Genomic DNA, 4,845 nt, shown 5'->3' on the forward strand with positions numbered 1-4,845 from the left:
CGCTTCCAAGCTCTTCCCTTTTATCATCCCCATGCCCTCCTATACAAACAGCCCACCTCTGTTTACCGAATCCCCATTGGCCCTCGTTTTGCTTGCTTTGTGCGCTCATTTGGCTTCTCTGAGATTTTTAACATGCTAATTTCTACCTTGACCAGCAGTTCCATTCAACTAGTACCTCCTTTAAATATTCCTAGTGTCCTGCAATACATCATGCTGTTATCTTGTTGGAGTCACCACCAGTCAGGGTGAGCCATCTGCAACGAACATCAACAGCTGACACAGTGGAGCTTCAGTCCAGAGGGACCTTGAGAAACTTGAGGATTTGGCCAACAGAAACTCCATGAAGTTGTACAAGGAGCAATGTCAAGTCCTGCATGGGGGTGTGGGTGGAGAGGGGCAGAACAACCCCATGCATCAGGACAGGCTGGGACATGACCAGAAGAGGAGTGACCCTGAGGAGAAAGGCATAGACATTACAATGGATGCCACATGAGTCTGTGGTGCGTGCTCACCATGAATCAGCCTGGCTGCATATGGGCTGCATTAGGAAGAATGTGGCCAGCCAGACAAGAGCAGTTCTTAGGCCCCTCGACTCAGCACTGGTGTGGCCATATCCAGAAGAGTGTGTCCCAGCAGGGGATGCCCCATGCTGAAGGAATGGGCAGGAACTGGAGAGGGTCCCGAGGAGGTCTTCCAAGATGGGGTTAGATGCCTATGACCTGCATGGAGCTGTTGAGGGACCTGGGCTTCTTCAGCCTGGTGGAAGGGAGACTAAGGGCAGTAGAGTAGGAGCCTGTGACTGCTCAAAAGGTGGTTTTCGGAGAAGATGATGGAGCTTTTCTTGGTAGTGGGAAGAGCCTGAGAAGAGGAGGCAGCCACAAAGTGCAGCTTGAGAGGTTCAAACTTGACATTAGGCAATGGAAATGTCACTTGAAGGGTAGTGCTCTGGTGCTACAGATCACCCAGGAGGAGTCTATGATCAACCCCGGCTTTGTGTTTCAAGGAAGAGCCAGTGAGAATGGAGAGACATGAGTAGAGGTAGGAAGATCCCAGGGTGAGGCATTTCTGTTAAAATTGGGCCTCCACCATTAAAAAAGATATTTTTGTGTCTCGCACAGAGCCCAGTACCCCCCAAACCACTCCCTGCCCAGGGCTGTCCATGCCACTCCGCACTCTTTGTAGAGAGCAGGTGGCCCTCTGAGGGGTGGAGCTCTCTCAACTGGTAGAGGAAAGCAGGGTGAGCAGCTTCAGGGAAATGCTCTATTTTTGGATGGCCAAATTTGCACAAATCTCAGCATACCTGCATTACAGTGACGTCTTAAAGGAGTCCCAATTAATCTAACCGCATCCCCTTTTCATTCCCTGCACAGTAAATGAAGTGCAACTCCATTGGAGGCGACAACAGGGATGAGAATGATCTCACCCAATGCCAGACCCCTTCAGTGCAGATGTCTCTGTGTAATCCAGTTGTCTGGACTTGCCTTTCTTGTCAAGGGAGAGAAATAAGGTGTCTCGCTGGGAGGTCTTGAGAGACTTCTCCTGGTGACCGGCTAATGCTCCAGAAAGGTTCCCGTAGGTCCTGGGTCACATTTCCCAGCACCACATGGGAACACTGCTACCCCAGGGCAGCAGCAAGAGCCTCTCTATGTGGGCAAATGAACATAGGCCTGAATGCAAACTTTTTTGCATAAGTTGAAACCTATTCCAAAATCAATTATGCAAAAACTAAAAAATACTCTTCTTTTCCAGAACTTCAAGGGGTTTTTTTTATCAATTCCAATGAACCTTTTTTCTTTCTTTCTTTCTTATTGGCAGCACGATGTACATGCACTACAGTAATTCCTCTCTCAATGTCAGTGTCTATATGTTTACAGCTATTCATGACATTTCCTACCAGTGCTCTGAATGGAGAAACTTTGTTCTGAGGAACTACTATGTTTAAAATGACATATTTCCTCTCTCTTCTTCTGCCTCTCTGTCCTTTCTTCTTCCTCTGCCTATCCTGTCTCTACTGAGCTCTACAGGGAAACATTCACAGAATCACAGAATCACAGCATGGTTATGGTTGGCAGGGACCTCTGGAGATCCTCTAGTCCAGCCTCCTTGCTCAAGAAGGCTTGCCTAGAGCACATTGCCCAGGCTCATGTCCAGATAGCTTTTGAATATCTCCAAGGATGGAGACTGCACAGCCTTGCTCTTTTACAAGAGAAACAAAAAGGAAAGGGTTGAATTTTCCAGCAGAAGCGGCCAGTGCTGCTGGGAGGACAGAGACAGCGTGAGCACGCGCTGCTGCTGCCGCACAGCTTCAGCTGCCCTGGGACCCTGTGCAGCTGCAAGGGGACTGGGCCAGAACACCAACCCCTCTGTGGGCAGAGCCGGCAGAGGCAGCTGGGGAAATGAGCAGGAGGCTTTAAGGAAGGACAAAACACTGGAGCTAGGCCAGGCTGTGATACTCACCAGCTGCAACAGGCCAGAAGCAGCCTGGGCTGTAATATCTGCTAGTAACGATGTGCAGCAGTGGGACTGAGAAAGAGCCATAGGGATGAAGCGCTGTGTGAGAAAGATACCAGGAGTCCCAGGCCTGATGTGAGCCCTACATGTGGAAAAGCAGGGAGAAAAGAGAGAAGCATCTTCTGTGTGGCTCCTTTCACATGCTTTCCTGACAGGTTTGGAAGTAAAAAGAGCCACGTACAAAGGAATACCTGTCCTTATCAGAAGTAAAGCAGCTCGATCAAGAGATTCAAGCAAAGCCAATTCTAAAGATATCAACATAAAAGAATCAGTTTGCACTTAGTGTCAGTACTGTTAAATTAAGTACTGTGTTCTAAGGTAAGCATATGGGAATCTGTGCCTGAAAGAAATTTAGGAGGAGTATCAAAAAATGGCAACAAGAGCTTCTGTCCCTTCTATGGCTCAGCCATGGTTGCATACTTAAAATGCCAACCAAGGGGCTCTTCAGACATTGACAATACCTTGCCCTGGTTTACTCAGTCATGACCCCCATGGTTAACCCTGCCACCTGTAGCCTCAGGAATAAGAAAGTGAGAATGGCCCTCAAGAAATTCCTATGGAGAAAGCGATACTGAAAACTATGCAAAATAGACCCAAATAGTACTAAAAGTCCCAGTGAGGTATTTGGTTGCCTGAACATAGGCATCCCATTTTAACCTCAGTAAAACCACGTGTGCCATCTGGCTTTGATCCTCCACAAGATAGACACAGATCTCTTCAGTCATTCCTGCCATGTCTGAGAGCCCCACCAAGGTATCTTCATACCTAGAGCAGCTTCAATGCCCCATGATGCTTGTATGCAGATAGCTAGTTCAAGCTGTGTCTGCCCAAGGTGCCACTACTGTTAAAGGAAGACAGTCACAGAAGTCAATGGGGTCTAGAGGGTGTCACATCCAACAGGAAGGAGGTGACTACCCTGAGGTTTGAGAAATCACTGGTTAGACCCCATTGACCATCCACAGTGTCCTTGGGTGGAAGCAACTTAGAAAAGCTAAAAGACATGAAAGTCACCTTCCCCTGCTCTGAGGTCTTGCACTGAGTTGTGTAACACCTGACTAATATGACACAAACTAAAAAAAAAAAAATCACCAAGGGGACAATCCAGCACTGGGACAGCAGCTCAGAAACCTTGGAAATGGCCAAAGGCCAGAGGCCCAAATAAACTGGCCTGAGTTCAGTGTGCACCCTGCTTCAAGCAGGAAGGTGGACTGCAGACCTCCCAAGGTCCATTTGCATCTGCACAACATCTTTACTAAACTGACTTGCTGATCACTGGCAGAAAAGAGAGGCAGACTGATTTCCTGGGATCATTTCAGGGGAGAGGAACCGTCCCTGAAGCCCTTCTCCAGGGCTGCCTGGAGCCCTCCTCTCACCTGGCTCTGGCTACCAGGGGTGGCCACTGGAGGAGACATAGCTGTCTCCAGTGGGGACATTTGTCCACGTGGGCTCATCAGCAGAGGCTCCCTTTCCATCCCCTGGCCAGCAGAGTAAGCCAAGCCAGAGCCATATTTAGTCTGGCCTCTCCTCATGACCACTTTGGTAGCCGTTTGCTGGACCCACTCCAATTTGTCCTTGTCTTTCTGGTACTGGCGAGCCCTCAAATGAATACAGGACTCCACATGTGGTCTCATACCTTCCAAACAGAAGGGTAATAACCCCTTCCTTTGGCCTGCTGGCTGCATTCCTAGGAACACAGCCCCGCAGGCTGTTGCCTTTTGCCACTGATGCACAGGGCTGACTCCTCATCAGCTTCTTCACCAAGATGCCCAGGTCCTCTTCTGCAAAGCTGCTCTCTTACCACTTGGCCCCAGCCAGACTTTTGCAAGGGGCTATTGGGCTCAGTGCACCCCGGGTGCAGGACACTGCACTTGCCTTGGCTGAATTTCAGGAGGCTTCTGTCAGCCCAAATGCTGCAGCATGTTGAGGTCCCTCGGAAGAGCAAGCCAGCCCTCCAGGCTATTGAGTGCTCCCTGCAATTTGGAGTCATCCACAAATGTGCTAACACTGTGCTCTGTTCTATTGTCCCAATGTTCACAAAAATATTACACAGCATTTGTATGGCTATCTGGAAGGTAAGAACATGTGGTCTGTAAGGATAGGTGGTGAATGGCTACTGACGTCAAAGGCAAAGACAAGAGACTGCAAAAGTAAAAAAAAAAAAAAACACGCAAAAACAACGAGCAAACATTAATGCTACGCAAACATTAATGAGCAGTATATAACAGAGAGAGTAACAGAGACCAGAGCTCTTGGGTCACTGCTGAATGGGCACTGCAGGCACCTCCCCGGTGTAACCTTGGAGAAGGTCAAGGAGGACTTTGTGACTGATCACAA

Source organism: Apteryx mantelli, chromosome 23, assembly GCF_036417845.1.
Source record: "Apteryx mantelli isolate bAptMan1 chromosome 23, bAptMan1.hap1, whole genome shotgun sequence".
Classification (NCBI taxonomy): domain Eukaryota; kingdom Metazoa; phylum Chordata; class Aves; order Apterygiformes; family Apterygidae; genus Apteryx; species Apteryx mantelli.